The sequence below is a fragment of the Chiloscyllium plagiosum genome, unplaced genomic scaffold (genome assembly GCF_037043375.1).
Source record: "Chiloscyllium plagiosum isolate Xiang-an unplaced genomic scaffold, Cpla_swu_hap1 HiC_scaffold_49, whole genome shotgun sequence".
Lineage (NCBI taxonomy): Eukaryota > Metazoa > Chordata > Chondrichthyes > Orectolobiformes > Hemiscylliidae > Chiloscyllium > Chiloscyllium plagiosum.
The window spans coordinates 12352162-12364473 of record NW_028270187.1 but is presented as its reverse complement, the minus strand read 5'-3'; positions in this window follow the sequence as shown (position 1 = coordinate 12364473).

Here is a 12312-nt window from a genome sequence, read left to right as displayed (position 1 = left end):
ATATCAAAGATGTTCATAACTCGGGTGGGGTTGGCCAGTGATGGTAACCCCCAGGATATTGATAGAGGGATGGGAGTGGGAAGAGTGACAGTAACCCTTAGGATGTTGATAATGGGGGTGGGGACAGTGTCGATAGCCCCCAGTATGTTGATAGTAGGCTGGGGTGTGGGCAGTGACAGTAACCCCCAAGGATGTTGATTGTGCAGCGTGGTGGGGACAGTGATGGTAACACAATTGAGCATGAAGAGGCAATGGTTGGATGATGTACCATTTGCTGAAAATGTGTTGCTGGAAAAGCGCAGCAGGTCAGGCAGCATCCAAGGAACAGGAGAATCGACGTTTCAGGCATAAGCCCTTCTTCAGGAACTTGTAGAGGGAGGAAGAGAGCTTCTTCAAGGAAGGCATCCTTGTAAGAGGATTCGCAATAGGTTAAAATTTTCGAGGAGAAAGTGAGGGCTGCAGATGCTGGAGATCAGAGCTGGAAATGTGTTGCTGGAAAAGCGCAGCAGGTCAGGCAGCATCCAAGGAGCAGGAGAATCGACGTTTCGGGCATAAGCCCGAAGAAGCTTCCTGAAGAAGGGCTTATGCCCGAAACGTCGATTCTCCTGTTCCTTGGATGCTGCCTGACCAGCTGCGCTTTTCCAGCAACACATTTTCAGCTCTGATCTCCAGCATCTGCAGCCCTCACTTTCTCCCTGATGTACCATTTGGCCATCCATAGTTTACACAAATCTTTCGAAGTGTAGATTTAACAACACAGGGAGACTTTGCAATGTTGTGAAATCTCGCATGTTTTATGTCTTCTTTCCACCAATTATCATCTTGTCATCGATGATAACATCCATGAAAAAAAAGACAATTTCAACATCCAATCTTTTATTTTCTCTTTGTCTTATTTTGTTCCAGTTCCTGTTGCTGGGGTTTTCCTCACCCCCAGAGCCACTAAAACGGAGGTTCTGATTGGGAGTTGTCTCGTTCCAGAGTGTGTAATGAGCGGAGGTACTGGACCCTACTTTCAACAGAAAGCCTTAAACAATGCCAGTGGGAATTACAACTCTAGCTCAGGACAGGACAGAGCTGGCCACTGAATTTTTCCAGTCCCAGCATCAAGGCCGATACCAGTCTCTTGTGATCAACAGGAGTCCCAGAGGAACAATACTTAATGTGACCTGTAATTCCGACCACACAGTGCCAGGTAATCCATTCTTCATCCGTGATCAGTACTCGTTCTTCACTGGGGTCCGGCTGAAAACATGACATAAACACTCTTTAAAAACTTGCTTCAGAAACTCAGCAGGTCTGCAGCATCTGTGGAGAGAGAGAGAGAGAGAGAGAGAGTTAATGTTACAGGTTATAAACACAAAGTGCTGGAAAAACCCAGAATGTATGGCAGCAGCTATGTGGGATGGGGCGGGGGAGAGAGAGAGAGAGAGAGAGAGAGAGTAACATCCTTTCTCAGATAAGGGAGGCCTTCATAGCAAGAGGATTGAAGTCCAGGAACAGGGGTGGTGGGCTACAATTAGACCACACCCTGGATCCCAAACTGTGTGCGCAGTTATGAGGATGTACAGCAAAGGTTTCCATGGGTGATTCCTGGGATGGCAGGTCTGACGGATGGAGAGAGACTGGATTGGTTATGATGATATTCACTGGAGTTTGGAAGAATTAAGGAGAAATCCCATAGAAACCTCTCAATTTGAACAAGGACGAGACAGAGTGAACACAGGAAGGGTGTTCCCAGTGACCGGGTAGAGAGTCCAGAACGAGGGGGTCACAGTCTAAAGGAAACTGGGCAGGACTGAGATGGGGAGAAATTTCTTCATGCAGAGAGTGGAGAGCCTGTGGAATTCTCTGCCACAGAAAGCAGTCAGGGCCAGAATACTGCATGTTATTCAGGAAGGAGTTGATAGAGTTCTTAGGGGCTTAAGGGATAGCGCAGGGGGATACAGGATCAAGTTGGGTAATCAGCCATGATCTCATTGAATGGGCGGAGCAGGCTGGAGGGGCCAAAAGGCCTCCTCACGATCATATTTTCGATGTTTCTCTGTGAATGGCCCAATTGCTGCTGACAGGTGGAGGACAAAGGGAAGTTTCGCCTCGATATATGTAGGCTGTGCAAATGAGGGACAGTAATTTCTATTCGACAATTTCGAGAGATGTGAGTGCAGAGTGATCTTGTGAGTTTAGTATTGAATCGTCTAGGTTGGATTGGTGGGATGTTGTTAATGAGACAGGCTGCCCAGAAACAGTGATGTCACTGCAATGGTGAGGATATGGAGTAAATTTCACAGATACAGGGGTTTCCCTCCAAATGGACGGGTGTTGGCAGGGGGTAAGGGCAACAGGGAACGGAAACACTGGGATTAGTGTTTGCTGAAGCAACGATGTTATTGACAGGAAATCCCTCTCTGAATCCAGCACAGGAACACAGCGTTGAGATAGCAGTACTCATTGTCCCACTGTTTCTGATCCTTTCTCTTATCATGTTGCTTCCCATTAAACTCCGGAACAGGAAACAATGTGGGTGAGACACTCCAGCAGGTAACACTGGTGATCGTTTCCAGTTGAGACTCAACGTGGGTTTCAACTAATATTGCTCACAGACAGTGTATGAGGATGTGTGTATGAAAGAGCATGAGTGCGAGTGCGTTTGAGTGAGAGTATGAAGGTGTGCATGTGTGTGAAAGAGAAACACAGACATTCTCATTGACTGACACACACACACACACATTCATGTGCACGCACATAAACACTCACTCACTTCTGCAGTGCACCTTGTACACAACACTTGAGAAGCTGAACACCATCCAGAGACAACACAGCCCCTGCTTGATTTGCACCACATCCACAAACATCCACTCTCTCCACCCATGCTCAGTAGCAGTGTATACCATCTGTGAGATGCACTGCAGAAATTCACCAAAGTTCCTTAGGCAGCACCATCCAAACCCACAACCACTTCCATCTAGAAGTTCAAGGACAGCAGGTACATGAGAATACCACCTTCTGCAAGTTTGCCCCTGAGCCACTCACCATCCCAACTTGGAAATATATCTGCTGTTCATTTAGTGTTGCTTGGTCAATACCCTAGAATTCCCTCTCTAATGGTATCTTGGGTCTACCTATAGCACAGGAACTGCAGTGGTTCAAGAAGGCAGCTCACTACCTCCTCCTCAAGGGGCCAATGAGGGATGGATAATAAATTGACAGCCAAGCCAGTGATTTCCGCAACCCACCAGTGAATTGAAAAAAAAGTGTGGGAACATACTTTGTGAGAATATGGGCAGGCTGAACAAGTGGCAGATGAAATTACTTGGGGAGACATACAAAGTAATGTGTTGTGTTCAGAGGAATGGTCAGCACAATTGGGCGGCATGGTGGCACAGTGGTTAGCACTGCTGCCTCACAGCGCCAAAGACCCGGGTTCAATTCCCGCCTCAGGCGACTGACTGTGTGGAGTTTGCACGTTCTCCCCGTGTCTGCGTGGGTTTCCTCCGGGTGCTCCGGTTTCCTCCTACAGTCCAAAGATGTGCAGGTCAGGTGAATTGGCCATGCTAAATTGCCCGTAGTGTTAGGTAAGGGGTGGGTCTAGGGGTACGGGTGGGTTACGCTTCGGCGGGTCGGTGTGGACTTGTTGGGCCGAAGGGCCTGTTTCCACACTATAAGTAATCTAATCATGTAAGTAATCTAATCTAATCTAATTATAAACTAAAGATTAAAATTTGAATAATTGTTGATTGTGCATCAGTCAAGGAATCCAGATTCATTTGCTAGCAGCTGAAGCTGAATATTTACAGTCAAAACATATTCTTTCTCTCTCATTTTCTCCAGCTGATTCTTCCAGCTGTTCCCAGCGGCACAAGTAAGTTAGTGAGGTGGTTAGCAACTTGTAACAGCATTCAAACACCGTCCGAATGGGCTGAAAAATCACTCTGGGGTCCAAACCCAGCAATTGTACATTTATTAGACAAATTGGAGCAAATGGATCGTGGTGTCTGACTCGTTTGCAAATCTAAAGCACAACAGTTCAAATCGAGGACACGCTCTCAATTTCCATTAGACACTGAACTGAGCGTTGGTCAGTCCCATCAGTGGTGAGGTTATCCATTGCAGTTGGAAGAATTGAAAAAGGCAAGTTATCATTTCAATAGGAGACAAAGTTCAAAATGTCAGTGCAAAGGGATCAGGATGTCCGTGTGCATGAATCTTAAAGTAGTGTACAGGCTACAGCAGGTCACAAGGAAGGCTTTTAGTGCAAAAAGGAATGGAGTATGGAATTAGGTAATTGTTGCTGCAACTGTACAAGGGATTGGGGTTTCCACATCCGGAGTACTGCAGACAGTTTTGGTCCCCTTCCTTGAGGAGGGATGTAGTTGAGTTGGAGGGAGTTCAAAGGAGATCACTGAATTGGTTGCCAAGGTGAAAGGTTAGTCGTATGAGAACAGACTGGTACAATTTTGATCTCTTTACTTGAGGACAGAGACAGTTCAGAAGAGATTCACCCAGTCATTTCCAGCGATGAAGGGTTTGCCTTAGATGAAAGATTGAGCAGTTTCTCTGGAGTTTGGAAGAGAGGAAAACTAACTGAGGGCTATAAGATGCTAAAGGGGGTATTGACAAAGGAGATGAAGAGAGGATGTTTGCTCATGTGGGAGAATTTAGAACGAGAGTTTATCGGTTCAGGATAAGGGGCTGGGCAGATTGAAAACAGAGATAAGGAGGAATGAATTATTTCAAATGAGGAAGGGGTTGTAAATCTGTGTGATCACTCCCCTCACCCCGAGGACTAAAGCGGGTGCAGGAGCAGAGGGAACCTGGGGGTATACGTCCACAGATCAGTCAAGGTGGCATAACAGGGGGAGAGCAGTTAATAAAATACACAGCATCCTCGGCTTTAGTAATAGGGACATAGAGACCAAGAACAAGGAGGTGATGTTGAATTTGTACAAGACACTGGTGGACCTCAGCTGGAGTGTCAGAGAGAGAGAGAGAGAGAGAGATGAGAGAGTGATGACTGATAGGCGGTGGTTTAACCTGAGGGTTAGCATGCCTCATATGAGGCAAAGAGATGGAGAAGGATAGTCCTTCATGGTAACCTCAGACAGTGAGAGATTTAAACCCACTCTGTCAATCTTTCTCCACATTTCAAAACAGACATCCAGCCAAATGAGCTAACCCAACAAAAAGCAGAGGGCAGAAAAGAAATTAATTCCGGTGACAGCACAAGTATTGAATGGAGAATAGTAGATCATGTTGGAGATAAACCTTTGCTCTGTTGGGTATTTCTTTGTAAGTGTATAACACCTTACCGTCACAGGCAACAGAAGCTGAATTTAGAAATACATTTGACAAAGGGAGTTGGCACTCCATTACTCAGGCTGGTTTCATTCTGTTCTGGACACCTTATTTAAGGAAGACTGTTCAGACCCTGCAAGACACTGTGAAGGAGATGTACGAGAATGATACCAACGATGAGGGATTTTAGGTACAGGGCAAGGTTCAGGAGATTGAGCTTATTCTCTTTCGAGCAGAGAAGATAAATTGGTGACTTTATTGAGGTGTTGAAAATTTGAACAATTCGGATGGGAAAGCAAGTTATTGTTTCCCATTCATTGGTTTATTAGTAACTGGCTGGAAAGAATTTTAAGATGGTCAGTGAGAAAGTGAGATGAGGAGAAACCTATTGGGTTAGGAGGCAGATTCCATAGGAGGTTCGAAAAGAGAGCTGGATATAAATTTGAAAGGGATGACGTTAGAGGGCGACAGAGATAGGGCTGGAGAGTGGGACTACCTGGGTAGCTCATTCAGGAGCTGGCACAGACACGAATGGCCTCCTTCCATACAGTAGAAGTTTATGATTCAATGAAACATAGAAGTTCTGAACCAGATTCCGGACAATTCCAGGAGGTCATTTCTTGGGACCTTGGCTCAGTGACCTTGTTGCCAGGGATTTTTGCACACAAACAGCAGCAAATTGTTGTCACGAGTGGGATTGGGACTCAGTTGGGTAATGGTCTGGAAATATTTCATTCCAAAGGAGGTGATGGGAAGTCGAGCTGAGGGCACGATGAGGACAGACCTGCAAGAAATTTCGAATATGCAGAGATCAGGTCAAATCTATTGAATGCTGAATGTGAATCTGTGAGCTGCTGATCCTACATCATCATGTCTTGGTCAGTGTTCATGCTGGTATTCATCTGATTGGGAAGATCAACAAAAACAAATCTCTGGAAGCGTTGGAAGGAAGTTTGGGTTGTTTCCTGAACAACAGAGAAGGTTGATGGTGGACGGGTCATGATAGAGGTCTGTAAGATTGGTAGTTTTGTACAGCAGCGAGACCTACGGGTTCAGTATATAATTCTTCAGAGTTTGTGTCACAGGTCAACAGGGTGTTTGAGAAGGTGTTTAGAACACTTGCCTTCATTGCTCACACCATTGAGTGTTGGAGTTTGAACACCATGCTGTAGTTGTACAGGACACTGGTGAAGCTTGTTCTGGTGTATTGTGTCCAGTTCTGGTTGCCCTGTTATGGGAAGGAAATTGTTATACTGGAGAAGGTTCTGAAACGATAAATTAGTATGTCATTAGGAATGGAACGATTGAGTTATAAAGAGAACCTAGATTGGCTGGGACTATTTTAACTGGACCACAGAAGTTTGAGGGGTATGGAGGTTTATGAAATCATGATGTGCATAGATGAGGTGAATGGCAGGTGTCTTTCCCCAAGGGTGGGGGACTTCAAGATCAGTGGACTTATTTTTCAGGTGAGAGGAAAAACATTTTTAAAAACAAAATGATGGGCAACATTTTCATGGCAAGTGGTTCAAGTATGGATTTAACTTCCACACCAAGTGGCGGATAAAAGGATAGTTATAATGTGGGTGGCACGGTGGCACAGTGGTTAGCACTGCTGCCTCACAGCGCCTGAGATCCAGGTTCAATTCCCGCCTCAGGCGACTGACTGTGTGGAGTTTGCACATTCTCCCCGTGTCTGCGTGGGTTTCCTCCGGGTGCTCCGGTTTCCTCCCACAGTCCAAAGATGTGCAGGTCAGGTGAATTGGCCATGCTAAATTGCCCGTAGTGTTAGGTAAGGGCTAAATGTAGGGGCATGGGTAGGTTGCGCTTCGGCGGTTCGGTGTGGACTTGTTGGGCCGAAGGGCCTGTTTCCACGCTGTAATGTAATGTAATCTAATCTAATCTAATCTAATGTTTAAAAGACATTTAGATAAGGAAAGGTTTGGAGAGATATGGGCCAAGTGCAAACAAGTTAGACTAATTTAGGTTGAGATTATGGACGGCATGGACTAGTTGGACTGAAGGGTCTGTTTTCTTGCTGTATGACTCTATGATGCTATTATGAGGGACATGGACAGGGGGACAGGAAGCAGCTGTTTCCCTTAGTAAAAGGGTCAGTAACAAGGGGGGGACATCATTTTAAAGTGAAGGGTAAGAGGTTGAGAGAGGGATTTGAGGACTGTTTCACCCAGAGAATGGTGGGAATCTGGAACATGTGAAAATAAAATATTTGGACTTTCAGTTTCTATTTGAAATGCCACTTTGTAACTGCAGGGGATTCCATGATTTATTAATGTGAAATATTTGTATAAAGGAGCAGGAGGAAGCCATTCAGCCCCTTGATCCTGTTCCACCATTCAATGGCAGATCTGTGACCTGACTCCATAGACCTGCCTGTGACCTCTGTCCCCTTTAATAACTTTGTTGAACAATAACAAAAAAATTCTCTCAGATTTAAAAGTAACAACTGATCCATCAATGCCTACTGTTTGTGGAAGAGAGTTCCAAACCTCTCCCAGCCTTTGTGCGTAGTAGTACTTCCTAACATCTCTCTTGAACAGTCTGGCCCTAATTCTCCAGCAATGCCCTGCCTAGTTCAAGGATCCCCAACCAGTGGAAACGCTTTCAATTTCTATCCCTGTCTTCTCCTGTTAATATCTTTGATTAGATCATCCCTAAACCCTGTAAATTCTGGACAGAACGGGCTCAGTTTGTGTAATCTCTCCTCATAATTTAACCCCTGAAGCCCAAGTATCAATCTTGTAAACTCACGCTGTACTCCCAGGCCAATCTATCCTTCCTCAGGTGTGGTGCCCAGATCTGCTCCAAGTGGGGTCTAACCAGGGTTTTGTATAACTGCAGCATCCCTTCTGCAGCCTGTACTCCAGTCCTCTCTATATAAAGGCCAGCCTTCCATTAGCTTTCTTCAGGCAATGAATGTCAGAAATGAAAAGAAATACAGAAATTGTTGGAGAAACTCAGCAGGGACAGATATTATTTGCCACCTGGGGACTGTCTGACTGCTGTTGAAGACAACTTTCCATCTTTTCTTTTGACCCTTTAGTTTTAAGCTGTGCTGGAGCCATGTACTCTTCAGTAAAGAACACAGGGATACAGGATGGCAACTAATCATTTTGTTTAAAAACCTTGAGATCCTCAAACAAGGGGGGGTACTTTGAAAATTATTACTAAACGGCAAAAAGTCAAAGGCTTTCCGTATATCTGAGAGAGGCTGTGTGCATGGGTGTGACTGAACTTGGAAATCATAGGGTAGACCCTCGGATCCATCTGAGGAAGGTAGAACAATATTGATTCTTTGTGATTTTATTCCTTTATTCCTTAGAGGGACATATATGGTTAGAGGCTTCCCTGATTGAGCCATTCCAAGTATCTCAGTCTCAAGTCAAGAGTGTGATGGAATGCTCCCTACTTGCCTGGATGGTTGCAGCCCCAACAATATTCGAGAAGCTCAACATCATCGAGGGAAAAAGCAGTCCCCACTTAATTGGAACCAGATCCACAAGCATCTACTCCCTCTATTACCCGTGCTCAGTCGCAGAAATACCAAGATGCACTGCGAAAATACACCAGAGATTCTCAGGCAACACCTTCAAAACCCATGACTACTTCTTTCTAGAATGACATGTGCAGCAGATACGTAGGAACACCCACCCTCTACAAGTTCCTCTTTGGGCCACTCACTGTCCTGCTTGGAAATATTAACACTGTTCCTCTGGTGTCATTGGGTCAAAATCCTGGAATTCCCTCCCTCAGGGCAGTGTGTGTCTACCTACAGTGCATGGACTGCAGCAGTTCAAGAAAGCAGCTTATCCCTACCTACTCAAGTAGGTAACTGGGCAATAAGCACAGGGTCTAGTGGGTGATGCCCATGTGTCATGAGTGATTAATAATAAAAAAGGTTGTAAATTACCCCAGGCCTCCAGCTTCCCTCTGTGAGCTTGTTCAGAGAGGGTAGGCACAAACTTTGTAGTGAATGTTGGTGCAAAATACACATTCGATGTTATTGAGTCACCTGGTTCGTGAACTGCTTTGAAAATGTTTCTATATCGCCAAGAGCTGAAGTTTATATTACTGTTGGGTTGGGGCTGTGACCTTAATTATCAGTCCGTATTTAATTTTGAGGCATAGTTTGCTATTATTTTAACATTCTGATCTCTAACCTTTTGATTCACTTTGCTTGTTGTTTTTTGATTATAGATGACTCTGAAACAGATAGCAGTTTGGTGTACTCAGTTTTCACCATCTCAAAACCAAGAAAGGTTGATAAAGAATAAAATATATATACACTTTATAACATTTCTGGTTCAGTGAAAGTGGAGATTTTCTCTGGTTTATCTTACCCCTCAAAAACCCAGCCACTTTTAAACATCACCAGTGTTTCTCTTGCTTATAGCATGGAGCGAAGATCTGCCCAAGCTTTTTGAATCTTTTTACATTTGAATTTACTAATTATCGATTGTGTTTGCAATCATCGAAATCATGGAGATATTCCATCTATGTCAACTAAATTAACAACAGGGCAATGTGAATTGGAAGAGGGAACATTACACTGATGGCTAATTTCTTTACCTTGCATCTTGTTTTCAGGGGATACCTACACTTTAGGCCCTGGGACATCAATCTGTAGATTGCCCCAGTACAACAGCTTATTGCTTGAGAATGGTCCTTTCTGGCCTTGGTCTTTGGGGCAAGGAGCCATTCGCTCTGTGTCTGGCATCATTCACATGAGGAGTGTTTCATTTCATTGCCCTGAGTGTTTCTTTGATGATACAACAATAGGTGGAAGGATAGGTCGTATTGAGGAAGGGGTAAGGCTGCAGAAGGATTTACAAGAAAAATCCAAGGGATGAAGAGCTTTTCATACAAGGAGAAGTTGAGGAATATGAGTCGGGACTTGTTTAGAATGGTGAGGGTGAATCTGGTTGAAACTTGGAGAATACTGAGAGGCCCGGATAGAGTGGACATAGAGAAGATGTTTCCACGAGTAGGAGAGACTAAGACCCGAAGGCATAGTCTCAGAGTGATGGGAACTCCCTTTAGAACGGAGATGAGGAGTAATTTCTTCAGGCAGACAGTGGAGAATCTGTGGAACTCTTTACTGCAGATGGCTGTCATTATGTCTTTAAGACAGAGATAGGTTCTTGGTCAGTAGGAGGATCAACTGTTACAGAGAAAAGACAGGAAAATAGGGTTAACAAACATATCAGCCATGATGGAATGGCGGAGCAGATTTGATGGGCCGAATGCCTGCTATATCTTATGATCTTACTAAAAGACGAATAGACTGTGATGCATCACACAGTTTAGGCCCTCAGATTCAGAGCTTTCTGAGCATGTGCTATGAGCCAGCCACACTAAAGACTGTTCAGGCAGCTGGACGATCAACCCAACATACAGGCTAGGAGCCCACAGGACCCTGCTTACCCCATTCTATACAGCTGCGGCTGATCTCATCCCAGCCTCACTGCAAATTCCTGCCCCCCTCCCTTTAACCCCTCACTGATTAACAATCTGTCTGTCCCCTCCTTCAATTTATTCAGTGTCCCGACATGCACCCAAATACTGGGAAGTGAATTCCCATAGATTCCCACCCCCTCTGCCTTGGAGAGAAGCCATTTCTCAACATCTCTCGTTTCAATCTGTTCCACCCCCCCCCCCCTCCTTCTCCTGAAACAATGACTCTCTCGTTCTAAATTGTCACACCTGAGGAAACAGCCTCTCTGTCTCCTTTGTCAATCCCACCTCCTTTACCACCCTATAGCCCTCAGTTGGATCTCCTTTATTCCTCTAAACTCCAGAGCATATTGGCCTTAACTGCTGAATCTCTCTTTCAAAAACAAACCCCTCATCTCTGAACATGAAATGTACAAAATCCCTCTAGATGGTATCTTGGATGTAGTTTACACATCTCAAAGTGAGTTAATCATAATTTCCGAGAGGTCTGAAACCCATAAAAAGGCCCGCGTCTGTGCTGGTCAGAAACAACCACCTCGATATTCTCTTATCCCATTTCCCCAGCACGTGGCTCTATAGCCTTGACGTCACAAGTGCACATTTAAATCCTCCTTCAATGTGATGAGAGTTTCTGCGTCTCCCATCCTTACAGGCAGTGACTTCCAGATTGCACACCACCCTCTGGGTGAACAAGATTTTCCTCACATCCCTTCAAAACTTCCTGGCCCTTACCTTCAATCTATACCCCTCCCCCACCTCCATCAAGCAGGGAAGTTTCTTCCTGCCTCCCCTATCTTCATCCCTCATCATTTTATACATCCCTCTCTTTCAATCTACTCTGCTGTAAGGACATCAACCCCAGTCTGTCCAACCTCTCTCAATCACTGAAACCAAGGCAATATCCTGGTAATTCTCCCTGTGCACCCTCTCCGACTTCATTTTGATATGTACCGTTGGTAAAGTGTCTTTTCTTTTATTTACAGCTCACTCCAATAGTGCATCAGGGAGGAAACATACAAGTTATTTTGCAGTGAAAAAGAGGGCAGTTAATTTTTAATCAGCAGAGTTATGTTTTTAGCAGGCGGTTAATGTAAAGTCACCATTGTCTCACTAGAGAGCAGAAGAAAGAGGTGTGGAGGAGAAAAAGCAAACAACTGTTTTATGGTTTAACCTGAGGGACACCACATCTAAAGCACAGGGAATGATCACTCACAGCAATCTCAACCAGTCAATGCTATCAATGTGACTGCAGTCATGATTTGGAGATGCCGGTGTTGGACTGGGGTGTACAAAGTTAAAAATCACACAACACCAGGTTATAGTCCAACAGGTTTAATTGGAAGCACACTAGCTTTCGGAGCAACGCTCCTTCATCAGGTGGTAGTGGTGGGCTGAATCCTAACACAGAATTTACAGCAAACATTTACAGTGTGATGTAACTGATCAATTGATTGTCTGTTAAGCCTTTCATCTGTTAGAATACCATGACAGTTTCACTTTTTTCATGTATAAATCACTAAAGCTTTTTTTTTTAACAACGTT